This window comes from Mastigoproctus giganteus, chromosome 1, assembly GCF_048544385.1.
Source record: "Mastigoproctus giganteus isolate SK-2022 chromosome 1, ASM4854438v1, whole genome shotgun sequence".
Classification (NCBI taxonomy): Eukaryota; Metazoa; Arthropoda; class Arachnida; order Uropygi; family Thelyphonidae; genus Mastigoproctus; species Mastigoproctus giganteus.
Window position 1 is genome coordinate 211,365,397 of NC_143575.1, and position 21,597 is coordinate 211,386,993.

Here is a 21,597-nt window from a genome sequence, read left to right on the forward strand (position 1 = left end):
GTGCGTCGACCAGAAGTGTTCCGCGATTGCGGACTGGTCGGAGTCTGCGTGGGTAGCATAGTGGTATCGTCACCGTCCTCCCCACACCGGGTGGAAAAGGCCAGGGTTCGAATCCCGTCGATGATACGAGGAACTTTAATGGGCTTTTTTCACTCCGTGGCTGAGTTAGTCGGTCTCAGTCGTAGATATAAAGGTTTTTCCCCCAGAATCTGGGATTTTACGTCCAGCAAAACAGGCAAATCGATCATAGAACACACGCAATTAACAGACATAAGACACACATTCGAGTGTTGGCATTCCAGGTGAGCGGACGCGCTTCGTCAGGGCTCCTCAGTTAAGTGGATTGGATTACTGTTGATTATTGCTTTTAAATATTTGATTTATTTAGAAATTGTTGGATTATTTTGTTATAGGCTTTCCTTTCCTGTAAGTAGTTTGATTTTTATAATATTATAGATATAATTTTTTAAAGTTAATTTTCATTGACATTTAGCTAATTTTATAATGGTAGTTACGAGATCTGCCTTAAACACGTCACAGGGTATCGTGACTCACACGGAAATAGCCGATGGCGATTTACGGGTGAGTCATAATTTAATCCATTGCGGAACCTGTGGAATGTTTTCCAAGGTCGACCTGGTCACTAATCAGCTCACCTGGGGATTCTTTCCTTTGTGATCGATGTAAGGAGTGCACCGATCGTAAATTACAATTTGGTGCACTGATGGAACAATTTGAGTCTGAAAAAAACGGGTGCTTGCCCTCAAGAATAATGGGAGCTATCATCTGGGAGCTCGTAAGGGACTCAAGACTCCAGCAATCTACCAAGTGATGCACACCCGATTCGAGCCTCAAAACAGAAAAACCGAGTGCAAACTACTCTGGTTCAAAAGGACTTTGTTTTATTAGGAGACTCCATTGTCAGGGAAATAGGGAATATTTTTGTAATACGGATAGGTCGAGTAGAAGCAGGGTATGTCTGCCGGGAGCAACTATTAATGATGTCACCAACAGATTGTCAGATTTTAAGGGGGGTAAAGAGAATATTATTATTCATGTGGGGACTAATGACATTAAACATACACGATCTGACGATTTGTTGGAAAAATACAGGATCATGCTGAGGAAATGTCGCGAGCTAGGCTACAATGTCTTTTATGTGTCTGCAATTCTGCCCAGACACGATAGGAGGGATTATAGATTAAAAGTCTTGTGGATGAACTCAAGACTTGAAGGATGCAAGGCTTTAGGGGGAAAATTTCTATCATCATGGCCCACACTTGTAGGTAGAAGGAATTTGTTTTGTAGAGAAGGGATACACTTAAACAAAGGTGGTGCAAAAGTTTTTTCCACTATTATTGAGGATACCTTAAAAGGTTCAGGGAAATTGCTAGTTGGGGGGGGGGTAATACTGACACGCGTTTATCTGATAATATTGTCTAGATGTTCTGGGCACAGAAACGTTTCAAGTGAGCAGGTAGCTAATGCCAGGGAAGAGAGGCTATACTTCAAGGGTTGTGATAGGGTTGTTAAATATACAAGAACAGTAAGTCTTAATTGTTTATATAGTAATGTTAGAAGTGTCGTCAATAAAATGAGCGAATTCAAACTGCTGGTTAAAACAAGTAACGCGGACATAATAGGGCTTACAGAGACGTGGTGCCACCCAGAAATTGGGGATGATGAGTTTCAGTACGGCTTGTATAATGTATTTAGGAAGGATACGGTAGACAGAAGGGGTGGTGGGGTAATGCTTCTTATCAGAAGCAGCCTGAGTGCGACGATAGCTTTTCCGGATTCAGTCGTTTCACATGCTACTACAGAATCTGTATGGTGTGAGATAGTTGGAAACAAAGGTATAATGCGAGTAGGAGTAATCTACAGACCAGGTGATTGTGAAGATTATGACGAAAGCCTCTACATGCAAATGGAATGGGCAAGTAAGCGTCAATGCCTTATTGTGGGTGATTTCAATTTGCCTCTAATTGATTGGAATAAATGGGAAGGAAACGCGACATGGGGAACAAAATTTTTAAATCAACTAGATGACTGTTATTTGTATCAACATGTCAGGGAAAGTACTAGAGGAAAGAATATCCTAGACCTCATCATCACCCATGAATCAGATGACATAACAGGGCTGACAGTAGAGGAACCAGTAGCAGGAAGTGATCACGGAGTTCTACGGTGGATGATGATGAGCGAGGTAGCAGTAGTAAAAGGCAAAGGAATGGGTTTTAATTTCAGAAAAGGAAATTACGATGCCTTAAGGTACTACATGGCCTCTATTAACTGGGTAGATATCGCGCAGAGAATGAATGCAATTGAACTGCGATATGCTTTTAAAACATTAATCACAGATGCCTTGAATGCGTATATACCATTAAAAAAATACTCCACGAGAAGGGTTCCAAGTTGGATGAATAGTGAAGTTGCCACATTACTTGAGCAGAAAAAGGTGGCATGGAAAGGTTACAGAGCAATAAAACGTACTGAAGCCTATAACAGTTACAAGGTGATGTGTAATAGAGCCACAGAAAAGGTTCGACAGGCAAAGGCAGTTTATGAAAAATCATTAGCAAACAGAGCAAAGAGGGGGGGGATAAGGATTTCTTCACATATATAAATGCCCAGAAGAGCAGGAAAAACCAGATCGGACCTTTACGTAAGGGAAAGGGGATAGTATTAAATACACCAGCTGCCGTTGCAGATGAACTCAACAGTTATTTTGGATCGATATTTACAAATGAAAAACCTTTTGTGGCAATGGGAAATTGTGGGAGCGAAGTTGAAAAATATGTAATTAATGATATTGAAATTTCGCAAGATTATTTAATGAAAAAACCTTTCGAGCCTACAGGCCAGTAAGGCTCCTGGAGTTGATGGAATATACACTATAATCTTAAGGGAGGCGGCAAGTGAGTGCATTGAACCATTGAGGCTAATTATGCGAGCATCACTAGACTCTGGGGATATTCCGTTGGATTGGAAAAGTGCAAATGTATCTCCCATACATAAAGGTGGCTCTAAGAGTGAAGTGGGAAATTATCGACCTGTGATTCTGACTTCAGTGGTAGGGAAAATCATGGAGGCAATGATTAAGGGTGGAATTCAGGATCATTTGGATAGAATTGAAATTCTCAAGGATACTCAGCATGGTTTTGTAAAGGGAAAATCATTTTTAACAAATCTGGTTCGCTATTTCGAAAGGTTCACTCACGAGCTGGATTTAGGGAATAATTTCGACATTGTTTATTTAGATTTCAGCAAAGCTTTTGACTCAGCCCCACATGAGCGGTTGCTTTATAAGCTGGAACAGGTTGGAATCACTGGGAAAATCCTTAGATGGATAGAAGGATGGCTTCAGGGCAGGAGGCAGAGGGGTGTGATAAATGGCCATTTCTCAGATTAGGTTGATGTAGGAAGTGGGGTTCCCCAAGGATCAGTATTAGGACCACTGTTGTTTTTAATTTTCATAAACGACATCGATGAAGGGATAGAGGGCGTGATGTATAAATTTGCAGATGATGTTAAAATTGGTAGAGTAGTTAATGATCACTGTGAAGCTGAGCTTCTTCAGAGAGACCTAGATTGAAATTTCGCAAGATTATTTAATGAAAAAAAACTTTCGAGCCTACAGGAATGGTCAGAAAAATGGCTGCTATGCTTTAATCCAACAAAGTATAAGTATTACACCTGGGAAACAGTAATGCCAAAATAACTTATTCACTTGGTGGAGTTCAACTAAACCCAGTACTGGAGGAAAGGGACTTGGGTGTTACGAAAAAGTCAGACATGAAATTCTCTGAGCATTGTAAACAGGTTGCAAGGAAGGCCCATGGTGTGCTATCGATGATCTAACGAACTTTTGCAAGTAGAGATAGGGACGTGATAATCCCATTATATAAGGCTTATGTTAGACCACACTTGGAATACTGTGTTCAAGTATGGAGACCGCACCTAAAGAAAGACATCGAGCTTCTTGAAAGGGTGCAAAGACGGGTAACTCGCCTGGTGAGATCGGCAAAAGGGCGTCCTTATGAAGAAAGACTTCGAATATGTGGGTTGCAGAGTTTGGAAACTAGACACCTTAGAGGAGATTTGATTGAGGTGTTTAAGGCTCTGAGAGGAATCAATAAAATGAATGAGGACGAAATTTTCAAGATTATAAATAATGCTAGAACTAGGGAACATAAATTCAAGTTACGGGGGGAAATGTTTAGATTGGACTGTAGGAAGTTTTATTTTATCCAGCGAGTTATAAATTACTGGAATAAGTTGCCTACATGGGTGGTAGAAGCTGACAGTTTGGGGAAATTCAAAGGTCATCTGGATAGTACCTTCGGGTGAGGGAATCGCATAGGATGATAGGTTTAATTTCCTTTTCTTTTATTAATTATTATTTATTATTTTTTTCTTTTTTATCATTGTTTTATTCTGGGTTTTTTTTTTTTTTTTTGGCTGGTGCAGCATAAGCCATAGGCTTTCTTGCACCATGCGGCCATTACTAATACTAATACACACACGACAGATGAATTTAATTATTCGGGTGTCCTGAAAATAATACTTTGGTTTGGTTTGGACTGGTCAGTCTCAGCAAGGCGAATCGATCTGTCGTGTTCTGCAAGGCGGTCTTGAAGACGTCTCGAGGTCTCTCCTATGTAGCAGCTGTCACAATCTTTGCAGGCTTATTATGACTGTGAGGGGTGACCGGAGTCTTTACGTTGGAAACAAGAGAACGTAAACTTCTCCTAGGCAGCTGCATGCATATTATATGGTATTCTCGGAGGATTTTCGAGATCCGGCCCGACATGCCCGGATAGTAGGGAATGTAGGCAGTAGACACATTGTTCTGAGTTGATGGCGGTCTCGGCTGGACTGTGAGCTACTGCACTTGTCCAATGTGTTGGTTGGATAGCCACAATTGATCAAGTCTGTCCGCACTCTGGAAATCTCGTTGCGCCTAGCTTCATCTGTGCTGGAGATGAATCTATCTTTTCCGTCACACAACTTGCCGACACAAAATGTCCACAACTTGCAGTGCTTTCAGGAATGTTAGTTCTGGTATGTGCAGCACTGAAAACATGTATACAGTCAGAAGAATTACGGTTCACATTTTTAGAAGTGGCGGATACTTGACAGTGTTGATGAACCTTCTCCTCTATGTAAAGTGCTGGTGGTGGTTTCTCGTGTGGGGATTGCTTTCGTATGTGCGGAAAGAGTCCTCTCGTTATTCTCTAAACATTCTTACAAGCCAAGTTCACTTCATAAGTCTGACGTGCATGGACAGCGATGGCTGTTTCAAGAAGGCAATGCCACTGTCCACAGGACGGGAACTCTGCAGTGATGGTGAGCACAACATTCCACCGATATGTAGCGTCTACCACAGCTCACAAAGCCTCCACACATTAATTCATCCAGAATATATGGGATCATCTGAAACGACTCATCCGAGATAGGCTTCGGAAATGAAACAATCTGATAGATTTAAAGGTCAATTTCGAATAGGAATGGAATAATATCACCACGGATACCAGTGCACACCTAGGTTCATGAAAAGTAGCACAACCATTAAAGTTGGACTTGCTTGTTATTAGCTACGTTCTCTAATATTTTGATAGGGCAGTGTATACCTTTCCTTCCATTATAATCTTTATCTTTACGATTTCGTTAAATCCTTGATTTGTTTTATTAAACCAAGCAATGGGTTAGATTGTTTTCGGTTAGCGCCAAGACGACACATCATTGCTACTTGTCTATAAACTGCGTATATTACAAGAACTGAGTGTCGTCCGCGGTTTCGTTACTTGTCACTCCTTTGAAGTTATTGTTATTGTTTGTTATTTTTTGGTTTTTAGGAGCATTAGCAACTAAGGCCATATTGCTCCGGGATATGCGGTGGTCATTCCCTTGACCTTTCCGCATCCTCCGTATTTGGTGGTGACGGGCTCGAACCCCGGTCTAATCAAGAAACGTGTGCTACGCACTGCTGCTCCTTCCCAACTGGCTACGGAGGCGCCTCTCCTTTGAAGAAATCTGCGCTCGAATCCCATCGGAAATTGAAGGAATACTTAAAGGCCTCTTCAATCGAGGAAGTAATTAGTCCATCTTAGGCAGAGCACGTAGGGCTTTCTTCATGAGCTATTCCAGCTTTTTCAGGCGGCACAATATAACGCACACAAACACCGACATAATACAATGGCGAAATATAGCGCAAGATGCTAACGCACCGTAAACCAAACAACTGCGTCACCACTGCGACTTCATAGCAATTAATAAATCAAATATTCCACCATGAAGACTACAGAACCAGAAAGAAATGAAGCTCTGATATGGAACAAACTTGCTTCTGTTGGAGACATCCGTTTCCAAAATCATTACGATACATCAGAAGTTTGAATACCAGCATAGAAAAAACAGACTAAAATAATCATGGATAATTCTAATCGAAATTTCAATAATCGAATTTTAATAAACCCATAAAAATAATGCCTATGAAACAATGTAAAGGAGCGAAAAATCGATGCAAATGCATCTATTTTTACACCTTCCACTTTTCGGAATGGTTTATGTAATCTACCTCCTTAATTCAAAATAACGCATTATTAGTATTAGTAGTGGCATATGATGCCAGAAAACAAGTTTATACAGCATCAGCCAAAAAAAATTCCCATTTCACCTATCCATTCTCTCCAATAGTTTGTCTAGTTCCTCCTTGAATTTATTTAAGCTATCCACTTACACAACATATGGAAGTTTGCTCCAGCAATCAATCATCAGCTGGCTAAAGGCAAATTTCAGCACATCTATTCTGCAACCATCCTTCTTCAATTTGCATTCATGCTCTCTCATGTGCGTAGTCGGAGCAGGAGTCATATCAGCGCTGAGCTTGCTCAATCCATTCAAAGACTTAAACACCTCAATGAGATCACTTCGCAGGTGCCTAGTCTCCAGACGCTGCAATCTGCAGAACTGAAGCCTTTCTTGGTAAACAGCCCCCTTTTGTTCCCCTCACCAATCTTGTTGCCCTTCTCTGTACCCATTCCAGCAACTCTGTACCCTTTCTAAAATAAGGCCTCCAGACCTCTATATGCAGTACTCAAGATGTGGCCTGACCACTAGCTTATACAATGGAATAATCACCTCGTTATCCTTGCTAGAAAAAAAACAAATCCTGTATATCACTGACAAAACTCTATGAGCTGTTCTGGAATCCTGTCTGTACTGCTCAGAGAACTTCATATCTGACTGCGCAATTATCCCAGGTCTTTTTCATTTTCCACTACCCTGAGTGCAGTACTACACAGGTGGTAATCTGGGCTTACTGCTACCTGTGCAGTACTTGGCGTCTGTCAATGTTAAAACTTCAATTGCCATTTCTCAGCTCATCTGCTTAATTTTTCTAGATTCTGTTGCAGCAATATGCAGTTATTACTGTCATTAACCACCCTGTAAACCTTTGTATCAGCTGAAAACTTGGATATTAATCCTTACATGCCTTCATCAATATCACTAATAAATAAAGAAAACAATAATGGGCCCAACATCGAACCCTGGGGGAACTCCACTAATAAAATTAGTCCATGAAGAGAAGAGTATTATTTAAGAATAGACAGATATTCACACACTTCGTATACCACGATAAAAATTATTTGTCATGGCATACAAAGTGTGTGGACAGTTTATTTCTGGATGAGTAACACTCGCGAAGACACCGTCTCATTTAAAGTCACGATTGAAGACGGATATTAAATAGGAAAAACGTAGCAAACAGGTATATTGTAAATCTGAAGTGCTGGCTTCAGGTTTCATTTTAGTATGAGCAAGCTAGGGTTTTGACAACCTGCTGAGACTTTACAAATATCAAAGATCAGCTAACCCTCGGCCTAGTCGCCCCTCTGCTTGTACTGTCTGTATTGCATTTCATCCTAAACACACTGAGCAATCCCTGAAAGTTGGCATTATAGCTGGATGGAATAAACCTGTTCCTTAATATACTGTGGATCAGCGTACTAAAACAGCATTCTCTAAGAACTGAGTTCGATCTATATCTAAAATATAACAAGCACAGTGATAAAAAAAAAAAAGTTAAGCTTTACAAATATCTTTGAAGAATAATTCTCTACTAGCACTGTCTATCGACTAACTTTCAAATAAAACTAACAGTACTCATATACCTAAGGTGTTGCAAATGCATCAAAGCGTATATCATCGATGTCTAAGTTCGAAATCATCAAATTGTCATTTTATAAGCAACAAAATAAAGCAAAGCAGCTTTGACAGTTGAGTAAGGATATTTTAAACGAGAAATTAGTTGGAAAAGAATTGAATACTCGAGCCAACTACACCGAGACAACAAAGCTGGTCACATGTACAAATCGGTATAGTGACACTGACTCTACCAACGTCCACTATGTTCAGTGCAACTTTTCCCAATGCCAAAAGTAACTGCTATTTATAACAGACACATATAAAGTATCAGCCACTTTTTTGAAACCATAATTCAACACATCAATAACCTTGATATTCACCTTGAATTATACAATCGCGTGATAAAGTTCACAGATCAGTAATAAATAATGCTCTGTTAAGTTTAACTATGCTCATAAAAGTTTACTTCAAGTTTTATAAGTATCAACTTGATGGATTAATGGTCAAATTTCGATGGGTAATGCTACTTTAAATTTCAGCCTTCGTTTTCATATCTGAAATGAAATGACATATCCACGAGGGAAGTTTGTGTATTGGTGGAAAAAACAATACTTCTAAATTATTTTCAATTACGGTAAATAGCCCATCGTACTGTCCTTTCCAATAATGCATAATTTCCTCTAGCAGACGTTTCATTCAATTTACGCATTTAAAACCAATTCCTCTGAAATTTCGATTAGCATTAAACTACTGAAATGTAATCATTAATGTCTTATAAGTGTGAACAGCGTTACGGATTTCTCAGATATTCAATTTGATGGATTACGTATGCAAATATATAAAGTTTCTAAGTATTATAAATCCCGTCATGCAGAATTAGTCCATAGAAAGGCTCTTTGTGGTTGGGAATCATGACGAAAAGTAGGAAAAGTTGGATGTAAACACGAATCGAATATTACAAGTATAAAATTATAATCACGAAACTTTCGAGACACAGAGCTCTTCCTTCTTCCGCGAGCGTCTTCAGCTTAGTTTTCTGAAAGTTTCGCAATTATAGTTTTATAATATTCGGCCGGTATTACAGCCCGATTATTTTCGTAGTCTTAAGTATCTGTCTGTTTTCATAAAAAAAAATATTCATGTAGAGTATTAACAAATTTAAATTTGGTCAGATTTTGTAATGAATATCTAATGCAATCTCGAGTGTTGGTGCTAATAAATTGTTTATTATGCCGAGAGAAATAAATTTATCGTTTCGTTTTCTTCTCTAATATAAATAACATACAGTAAGTAAAAAGCATATTTTATTAGAATAAATTATTTTTCTTAATCCATATGTAATCCTCGCTTGTCTGAAACCCAATTTTCTAGGCACCCCGATTTGTACCATAATTTCCCCGATCTCGAGTAACAACAATCAAATCACCTGGGGAGAGCAATATATAAGCATTATTCTGAATTTTAAATTTTAAATTTTTTCCTCAGATCTAAACACAAACAGTGATCTAAAAGATCTAAACATAAAAGATTTATCTGCATTACCACTACTCTTCAGAATGATTTATAATGAACTTATTTAAAATTCATAATAAATATGTTCAGTTAGAAACCGAATAGGTATTTACAGATTTTAAGGAAATTAAGTACTTAATGCGAAGGTTTTTGATTTAATGTTAGTATTAGCTACAATAGTGCAAGGAAGCCACAAGTTTTTGCTGCACGGGCCAAAAATAAATAAAAAGTAGATAAGAATATACAAATCATGCGATTCCCTCTTCATAGGTAACTATCTAGTTCACTTTTGAGTTTCTTCAAGCTGTCAACCTCAAATACCGGCGAGGTCAACTTGTTCCAGTATTCAACAACTCGCAGGCTTAAAAAAAAAATTCTTACAATCTAGTCTAAACTTCTTCCCTGTAATTTGAATTACGGCCTCTAGTTCTGGAATTCCACTCATTTTACTAATCCCTCTCACAGCTTTAATAAACCTCAATCAGGTCCCTTCTAAGGATGGTAAGCCACATAATCGAATCGAATTCTTTCCTTGTACGGTTGCCCTTTTGCCGATCTCACCATGCGAGTTGCTCGTCTTTGGACCCTTTGAAGAAGCTCAATGTCTTTTTTTCAGATGAGGTCTCCATTCTTGGACACAGTATTCCAAATGCGGTATTACAATTATAGAGTGGGATTACGACCTGCCTGTCTCTGCAGGATATTGTTCGATTAATCGTCAATAGGACACCATGGGCTTTCCTGGCGCCTATTTACACTGCTTAGAAATTTCATATATTCGTGTATTGTAACTCACAGATCCCTTTATGACTGATCATTACTGATCAAATCTTAAAAAAACAGCAGAAATAATTTAAATTTTGAATAAATTTTATAAATTTGAATTTAAATCGTTTATGTCATTTTATTAATTAAAAACTACCCCTTGCATAATTTTTTTCTTCATATCTACGATTTACAAGTGTCAAAAAAAGTGAAGTCTTAACTTTAGAAAAGTTTGAGTATTTATCCCATGCAATGCCTATCACACAATACACCTTTGTGTAATTATTTCTAAATTTCAATTACTCTAATGTAATAAGGAAAAATAAGAGTAAAACCCAGATAAATCCACAAAATAAAACAAAACAATAGGCATCAAAAAACGAGTTTTTCAGCCTAAAAAAAATACTAATTTTATGGTATTTTCAGGCTCAAAAAACAATATTTTTATTACATTATTAATAATAGGAGAAACAGCTTGTCCTATTGTTGTAATTTGTCCAAACAGCGTTAGAAAAAAAAAACGTTGCATACGTACGTAGTCAAGTAGATATAACAATAAATCATACTACCTGCCTGTCGTAGAGACAGGCAAGTAGAATGATTTGACGCTACAGATAGAACATAAAGCAAAATTGATGTATAACAAAAATTTCACTTTTTTTGCCTTGTTACATCTCCTGTGAATTGTGATGAGGACATTCCACCATGCGTCCTGCTTTTTCTCAATTAGAAAGTCTGGGTGCTCATCATACATCCCTTCCCTCCTGCCTTGATATAAACAGTACGGAAAACTTTCATAACTAGTGTTTACAAATCACATAATGGAAAGCATAAAACATGCATAAAATGCTTGGAAATGTAAAAAATAAACACTTTCCCATTGCCCTATGACATAGTAAATTACAATTTTCAACATTTTTACAGTATATTGGGGTAATACTATTTTCAGCAAATTGTAAGGAATATGAAATAACAACTTAACTGTATTGGTTATCGATTTTTTAAACATGGGCATATGAAGGAAATACTATCCCCATATCTGGTTGATAAAATGAATAAAATAGCAGAATGCACGTTGAACAAAATTAATGCTGCCCCTGTCAACAGGCAGCTCGCAAGCACTTGATAAATCATTACAAGATCAAAAAATACAAAAAGATGTATCTCAATACACACAGACAAACTATAACAAAAGTTCAATTATCCGTACTGTCTGGGTTTCAAAGTAAACAACAAACTATGGACTAAAAGATACATATACCGAAAACCTGATTAAACGGCTAATCCTAGTATAAAGCATACTACGTATACAGCACTACGTAAATATACTAAAGCATACAGTGCGACGTCATTCACTGAAACTATTTCCTTGTATGAAAAGTCCGAGAAGTAACTGAACACTCCAAAGGGACCCTTCAATCCCTATGGGGTGTTACATTGAATTCTCTAGTGAAACGGGTTCTTTTTCCTTTAGCTTGTCACTCGTGTCAGCGGGTGAAGATCTGCAGCACGAAAGAAAATAAGGTGAGAAAGAGCTGCGTTTTAGGGTCCTAGCTAGCAGCCAATTTTCAGTTTCTTCAAGCAAAGTGGTATTTCCGTGTGTCAATACACAGCAGTGAAACTTGAGGGTTTTACCCTTGTGTGTGTGTGTGTGTGTGTGCAAGAGAGAGGGAGCGCTTCTCAATTACCGTTCGTAACCTGTAGCTAAATCCAAGAATTACTGCAACTGCCGTCCCAAAACCAAAAGGGGCTGCCCAATAAAATGAGTTAGAGATGCCGAAAGCTTTGCATAAATTAAATCGTAGAACAAAACATATAATTTGAGTTGTAGGATTTTTATGATGGCTATGGTGTTCATCATCGCAACAGAATTACATTCTTGACAAAGTCACGTTTTTGTCATCAAGGTCTTTAAAAATCTGTGGTGCCGGTTCCACAGCAAGTTAATCGTTCAAATATTCATATTTTAACTAAGCATCTGTCATTAACCCAATTAAGTACTATTAATTCAGTGAATTTAATCAAGAATGTAACAGTTACAATAATATATGAAAATTCAATTAAGCTGCTTAATTAATTACATATTGGCTTTATACGTATATTCCTTAAATCTTATGTGAACTAATATACTTGCAGGTCTTAAGACTGAGTGCCAAATTTTGTACTTTGCATGTTTGGCAATATACCATTTTGACACAGGAAGATATATGAAAAATGCCGACAGGCACCAGGTAAGTGCCACGAATATTGACAGTAGAACAAAAGTAAGTTCAAGTGCTACGATAAATAGGATGTTTAGAACTGTTTCAGAAAAAATCCTGACGATTTTTTATCGCAATTTATCACCATGCAGGAAACGTCTTCGTTTCTTGACCTAGGTAGTCAACGTCAAACCACTGTGCATAATTTGTTGTGGGATCAAGAAAAAGAACTCTAGAGCACAGTTGAATCAAGTGCTTTTCAATTTTTGAATTTAATTCTTATTTTAAAAAAAATATCGATTTCAGCAAAAAAAAAAAAAAAAAAAAAGAGAGAGAAAGACCCATAAAAATTCTTCCCATCATTGACGGGATTCGAACTCAGGTTTTTTTCCATCCGATGTAGGGAAGATAGCAATCCTACCAGCGGTGCTGTTCACGAAGGCTCTTCAAACGAGTGAGAATTGGCGAATAGACGATACTATTACTGTCCTCCATACTAGGAGGAGGACAAAATCTCTCTCTCTCTCTCTTTTTTTTTTTTTTTTGCTGAAATCGATATTTTTTTAAAATAAGAATTAAATTCAAAAATTGAAAAGCACTTGATTCAACTGTGCTCTAGAGTTCTTTTTCTTGATCTCACAACAAATGATACCGGCCTGATACCGGCTGAGTTAGTCGGTATCAGGCCAGGGCAGCATGGTTTTTCTCCCGGAAACTCTGGTTTTTCGGCCAACAAACAGAAAATCGACCTCAGAACACAAGCAATTTACAGACAATATAAATGGAGCAACATGGCCATAGTCGCCGATGCTCCTAAAATCCCAAAACGGCAAACCAATCGTTTGGAGATGTTTGGGCTTGGATCCCGTCAGAAACCGAAAGAAGTGTGAATTTCTTTACTGCAAATTATTCCAGGTTTTTCACTCCTTACAACATACCAGTTTACAGCTATTGTTTTGGAATCTCGATTAGTTACTAGGAACTTTTAGGAGGAGGCCGGCTTCTCCGCCGGACTCAGATGGGTTAAGGAAGCATCATACCACTGTAACGCTTCCTTAACCCACTATCATGGGATCGCCACAAGTAACTTATCTATCTAGCTACGATCCGTAGCTCCCAATGTCATACCATTCTTTGCTGTCATGTCATCGATTAGTTTTTAGATATGAATATCGATCATTCAATATAAATTGATCCGGAAGGAGACTCCCATGAATTAGACTATCTCAAAAATATAAGAAGCAGACATATGGTTAAGACACTACCTTTCTGGACCCCAACTACTCATCTGAACTCATTCTCGCATTCTCTGTGAGCTGGATGTTGTTAATTACTGACAATGTAGCTTCCCCTGCCAACCTCTGATGCTAGTAAGGGTGGCTATCGTGCATCCCGCTGATCACTATTTAATTCTTGGTAATTCATTTACCAAGAACCTTATTTACATCCTTGTAACCGCTTCACTCGCACAAGTGAGTGTGCATGAAAAATAAATAAATGATAAGAACAACACTACACTGTCACACAAATACATTAGGTAGAAATTCAATTACGCTGTTTAATTAATTAAGTACTCCACTTATTACCTCCTTAAAATGCTGCTGCCTCTTCCAAACTTCCAAATCAAGTGGCTACACCCCTGAAAACTATCTGATTGAGCAACAAATAACAACACAAGCTCTAAAGGAGAATTTTTCAATAGTTGTTCCATCAGCAATAACTGGCAATGACGTAACACTCAACAATAACAATCACGAATGATATGTGACAATGCATTTATTTATATAATTGTATATACGTGCAGTGCTAAAAAAAGATGGAATAAACTCTGTCTACAGTACCCACCCTTAAAATAGCAGCAGTGAAGAAGGGTGCTTATAAAGAAATACAAAACGATGAAGAAAGTAAATTAGTATAAAATAAAATTAGTTAGTCTTTACAACCTGGTACTCCTTTTACGAATAGCAGTGATTGATATGCCTAGCCCGCTGTGGTTAGTCTTAGGGTGTCCCCCTCCCACCGCTATTTTAAAATCGGAAAATGAGTTTCCGATTTTAAAACAGCGGCAAGGGGGGGGAGATAAACACCCTAAGACTAACCACAGCGGGCTAGGCATATCAATCACTACTACTCACAACGATCAATGGGAATGGGTACCAGATTGTAAACACTAACAATAAAATTCACAAAAATTGTGCTCAATGTTCTGAGTCAGTAGCGTAGCTACCATGTAGGCAGGCAAGGCAATTGCCTCTGGGCCCGGGCCCTTTAGGGGCCCGGCGTCTTTGACTGTCTCCTCTTTTTGCAATTTTCATTAATTAAGTAGGAGCCTGAACATGTTCTTGGCCTTCGGGCCCGAAAAAGGGTAGCTACGCTACTGTTCTGGGTGGCATTAGTGAAACCTGAGAAGCATGAAGAGAACGTTAGGAACTGACACCAAGAGCTTTCAGATACTTCCATCTTCTCCCAACATGTTAACTTAAAAGCGAGAGAAGAAGAAACCGCTAACTTCATAAAATGAAACGTCACGTCAGTTTGGACGAACACGTGATCCCGTACGACTACGACCAAAGCGAGGGAAATGAACAAGATTGAGACACTGCTTTTTAAGCTTATAAAGAACGCGAACATTAAACAAAGTAATAGTTTTTGATATTTTCTAAGAATTAAAGATTCATAAGCTTCAGGCTTGTTTTTCGAAGAGTTTTAAAATACGGTGAGTTTCATCTATAAAAGGACAATAGGAAACCTTATTAAATTTTCATATAATTCTATCTGAAAATTGTCAGATTATAAAATTTTTGTGTTGATAATACCTTCTTTTACTGACGTTCCTGGAGGCAGTGCCTATGTATTTATACTGACAGCCTTCCTGATAGCCAATCGCGTATATGATTTTATTCAATTTCTGAACGTGAAACTATCAGACACGTCTGACTCGGCCTCACCGTGTTTTCTTTTGCTTAACATGGTGCCTAAACTCCCGTATGAAGAGAACGTCAGCGTTGTCTGTGCTCCGAAAAACACCTCGCAACTGATGTAAACTATCCTAAAAGACTGTTTCGGAAATCTGGACAAGGAGTATTAATTTAGATTGGATTAACCTTAACACTGCACTGCTTTAATCGCCTCAAATATTAAACTGTTCGGATATTTACGTTTAATAAACATACTCCTTATAAGTGAGAGCCCCCTTACTAATTCATTTTTGTTCGACATATAAATAAATCAATTAATACTTCACTGCGCAGTTTGTAACCATGATGCGAATAAAAATGGAAATATCTGCCCATGTGAAAGTTTTCCCTGAATATCTTCGTGTTTAAAATGCTGTTAGTCCTAGTAATGCTAAGACAGGAAATTGAGTAATTTGCTTCTTTCCATCGTATACTTAAGCCTCCCCATTGCTTAATTAATTCTTAATAGATCTAATTTAAAAATTTCCCGACTTCCTCACTCTTTCCAATAATTATCACGTCAATCAACGAAACTAATAAACAACTAATATTATGGGATTAAGGATGGTGGAGGGACTGCGTACAACAATACATTTTCATATATATTGTTTTAGTGGAGCAAATATAAAGTAAACCTCAAAATGCAATAAAATTTGTTATATTAAAATTGCAAATATTATTATAAACTTTGAGGTATATCTCCTATGCGTAGTTTAGAAATTGGAAACATGAACGAATTGTTAATGCAGAACAATTTTTGAAATTATCATATCAAATGGTTTACGCAAATTCATCACCCTGTTTTTATGTTCGTGTCACTAAACAATATACAGTGCAAGCTGCTTACTGCCATCACGCCGGGTGGGTAAAGTGCCTGCCTAGCAACCCAAAGGTCGCGGGTTCGAATCCCGCCTCGGGCTTGGATCACAGTACTGCAAAAATCTTGGGAGGTGCATTATGGCCACAGAAGCCGATGCGCCAACAACTAACTAATAAACAACAACAACTGCCATCACAGATAATGTTATCACTTCTATGAAGTCCCGATCAGATGTATCCACAGAAAAAACGCCGTTTAAGAACGCATATACGAGCAAAAGGAAAGGTAAAAACTATGCACGGTGTCTGAAGATATTTCTTTTAGATATTTCGAATGGAGACTCCATCATAAATGGGCATCACACGCTGGGAACATAAAACTCTTTTAAAAGTGAAGTATTTTAGACAAACTGAGACCTGGAAGACTATCTAGTAGGCGAGAGCAATAATGTTCACAAGTGGCATTATCGATTAAACAATTACCCAGAAAGTCATTCCGTAAAAGATTATCCGAACTTCATATTCCGTTAACAATTTTGCAGCGGCACTTAAAACTTAAAACCAATATAAATATCTAATAAAGAACATTTAAACCAATTTATATTAATGAACTTGCGACCAAGTTAAGCAAGTTAATTTTAATTTTCATATAAATGAGCTATTTATCCAGTCCACGAAGTCAGATGTTTATTTCCGGAGCAAAATCCTCATTATTATGAAGAACTGGTGCATAACCCACCGTACATCATTTAGGCAGCAATTTCAAGTCATCATTTGCTTAGTACATATTTTTTCAAAGGACCTGAGAATAACAAATCTCGTTTAGCTACGCCGGAAGATTGGTTTATCGCTAAATTTGAAGCATTAAATCACACCTGGTAGATGTGGTTTCAGCAAAATAGCCCTCCAGCCTACTACGTTAGCTGTGGTCATAGCCCACTTTAATTAATGAAATGTTTTCGAATACATGGACAGGAAGAAGATCACTTCATTTGTCGCCACACTCTGATTGCCCCGCTTCCCCCACTTCCCAGGAGTGAGTTCAATCGCCTTCTTGCGCTAATGCACTGTGGGTATTTATTAAAGAAGTTGCCAAATAAACTTACGGAACGATACGAATTGAAGGATGCTGTAAAAAGTGCTTCCAGAAATGTGAACAATCGTATGCTTTGTAGCACCTCACACGGATTATGATGATGATGTATTATTCGTTGGAAAAAAGGCGCCAATACGGATCACCTTGATCTATAGTAAGAACTATTTGGTTGATTAGTTTATTCAACATTATATGTAAGACTAAACATTTGACCAACTGCACTACTTGCATTTCATTTTTGTGGGAGATAATAAAACATCTGGAACACCCTATCGAATACATCCTTCAGCTAGCCATGTCGGCCAGCTTTACAGAGAAGGGGAAAATTTGCGCAAAGAAACTCACATCAAAGTATGAGGTCCCTTGTCACTAGAGTGATAAAATACTGTATTTATTGGCTTATTACAGACAAACTTACAGAAGACTAAATTAAGTCCGTAATTAAAACACACTAATACGTTAAATAATCATAATTCTTTTGTAGGCGAACTATAAAACTATTAGAACTCTTGTATTTATAGTCTTACGCAAACCAAAGAATCATCATCGGGATACCCAATCCCCTGTACTCACTATTCCATGGTAATCCCACGGTTATTCTGGCTGGGTGTTTTATTTCTATCCGTCATCCTCAAAGTTTTAATTTGAGTGACAGCTACCTTTGGCTAGATGACGGTCACTCGAATTATAAGCAACACCTCATATAGCACTTGCATTTATAGTCCGATTCAAATCAACCTATCAGAATATGTAAGAGTTCCTAGGGGTGATGCTTAAGAGATTGTTTTTAGTTCGATTCATCATTTTAAAACGAGACTAAAATAGTTCCTTTATCACCGAACTGGAATAAACACTCAATCAGTTTAATTAGAACTACCCTCGCGTAGAGCAGCAGTAGCGTCATTGCTCTCTCTCTCTCTCTTTCTCTCTCTCTCTCTCTCTCTCTCTCTCTCAAACGACCGTGTGGAAAAGGCTTAAATTCGATTCCTCTGCACAGTTGATGTTAAGAAATGGTTTTCATCCTCAAGAAAGGAAAGAACTTTTATGGACAGTTTCATATCGTGGCAGAGTTAGCTGGGTGAGTGTTATATGTTGCTTCTCATCCTCCTGGAAACGCTAGTTTTTCATTCTGAAAACAGGATGAAAACAATGGGATCACAGAATCGTGCAATTTACAGACACGAGAAACGTACGTCTCCTGGCCTTAGTTATCTTGGCACAAATTTTAAACAACCACAGGACTTCTTTTTATGTTTAATCGTACAGTGGAAAAATGTGGGGCATGTATTTAATTTTATTAAGTTTTTTTTACAATTACACTTCATCCTTAAAAATGGTTTTTCCAAGGTACAATACAATATAATAGTAAATTGTTCTGCTAATATGTAATTTATGTAAAATTGCGAATATTTCTAGAATATTTTCTAAGCATTCAGAGAAGGGTAACCGTATTAACATTTATTTTAACAAGAGCTTCGTTTATTTTTGTTTAAACTGAAAAATACCCACAGAAGAATGATGCGCTTTTAAAAGCTGTGAAATGAAGAAATGAATAAAGTCAGTATCAGCTCGCACTTTGCAACGGTAGATGTTATCTTGCTGTCTTAATGCTGTCACTATGAATAAGATCAATTGAAAACCCATATTTTTTATGAATAAATATATAGAAACATAAGTTACTTAAGGCACCATCTTCTTTCATATCAAAGTTCTCTTCAGCAATTCCTGAACTTCGTTTTAATTCTACAAACACAGTGCCCTTCCTGAACGCACACACGCACGCACTTGTGCATGTGTATGGGTGTGTGGGGGGAGGGAGAGAGAGAGAGATTGCAAATCGAAGAAGGCATAAAGTTGCGGCAGAGCGATATTTTAAATGTTACAACTGACAGTCATGTGTATATTTTTTTCCCTCTTATCCTATACATTTTCTTTCCGGCCTTTTACAATACCTTGCTTCTTTCCATGTGGAAAATACAAGCATTGTTTTGCACGTTTATCATTGTCTCTTTCACAAAATATCCGTATTAGATCAAAGTGCTCGAGACTATATTTTAAGGAAATGTCCTGAAATTCTATTATGTTCCTATTCCGCTGTTTGTTCTTCCGAAACGATAATCGATGGCAACTACAGTTTTATTCATAACTGCAAGCTGTGCTCCAGTGTTTTAGGATGTCTCGATATTTCACCGTCCTCTTAGTAAGCTACACAGACAGTGACGTCCCTGACTGCCCCACAAGATAAGATAAAATAAAATGAATTCCGTCTTCTAGTTTCCTAGAACTGTCCGTTATGCTTGGCTTTCATCAAGCGCAAAATGCACCAAACATTTATTATACAAAGATAACTCTCCTGTTAAACACATACAGTCAAATTTGGTATAAACATCTATTTACTGATATAATTAATTAAATTGGTCGAGCTCACTTTATGATTGGGGGTTTTTTTTCGTTCGTTTTCCAACGAAAGAATTTTTTAACTTGTATTTTAATCTGCAAACCTCACCAAAAATAGTTTGGATCCTTTATATTCGAAACTATAAGAAATTTCAATGTCTCCATTAACCTTAGTATGTAGTTTTTGTAGAAGTTATTTACTTCATTAAGTACTAACACCTATACATCGAACAATTTACAGAAAGTGCAAGGAAAACCTTTGTCATAATAATGGACATAAGAAAGGAATCAACACTCATTCTTGTCATCAGAACACCACTAAAATTAAAGAAACACTGAAGGAAATATAATAAAATGAATTTCAGGCTTAAAAATGACAACCGGTATATGAATAATAAATGAAACTAATCAGAAAAGGCCACAAGCGTCTGGGTTTGGTTTTAAATTATTTTAAGTCAGTTTTTTTATTGACATTAAAATGGAATAACGTTTATTATGTAAACTTCAAATGTCCGATAAGTAAAGTAATTAAAACAATATGAAACAATATAATAATATTTTCTGTCCATGTCGGTGTTGACACACCGAGATGAACAGAAAAATAATAGCTTTTAGTATATAAGTTAATAGTTAATAGAAAAATTTTATTTTACAGGATAACTCTCCTATTACACTCATATAGTCAAATAAAAAACTAAAAAAGATGAACTACATTAAGGTAAAATTGATATTCCTATGTAAGCATGTTCATTTTATTGAGTTTATGCAATATAAAAACCTGAAAAGAATCCCGAGAAACACGATCATCGTTTTTCGTTGTTGTTGTAGTAGGGTTTCAGAAACATCAGCGACTATGGTCATATTACTCCGTATATACTGTCTGTAAATTGTATGTTTTGTGATCGATTTTCTGTTTGATGGCCGAAAAATGGTTTGTTTTCTCCCGAGTTTTCGGGAGAAAACAAACCATACTACCCTCGGTGGAGACCGACTAACTCAGCCACGTTGTGAAAAAGGCCCAAAAATTCCTCAGCCATCTACAGGACTCAAACTCAGATCTTTTCCACCCGAAATGGAGGGAACGGCGATTCTACCAACTGTGCTACACACGGGGGTAGCACAGTTGGTCATATTGGCCAAAAAACCAGAAAACTTTTAATGCAGTTCTTACGCTAAAACCTGAAAGAGAAGTTTCTTTAAATGTCTATTTTAACATTTTTAATTAAATTTTAATCATAATATGTAAAATGGTCCGAACCCAGAATATCTCGCAGGAAAAACAAAGGGATTAACGTGAGTCGGCAAAATACTCCTCACAAAAAATAACCATTCCATTTAACCTTCAAAAAATACAGAGCCAGCTTCGTAAATGCAAAAAAAGTCAGAAAAAGGCACCAGAAGACATTCGCCGGAAACCAATAAGAGGAAAGTGCACAAGTCCCAAATATTAATCAATCCCAGCCCCAGATTTAGAGAGGAGTCTTTAAACCCTTAATGTTTTTAAATATTCTAATGCCAATTATAAACGAACTAAAATAAATCCGAATATCTTCACCATGTTTATGATCAAGATTTTGAAACCCATATATCGTTTACTTCCTAAAACCTTTAATATCATCCTAGAAATGGCAACTCTACTAAGAATTTGGAAAGTTTTAAGAATGTTTAATAAAGTTTAATACTTAAATGTAGGAATGAA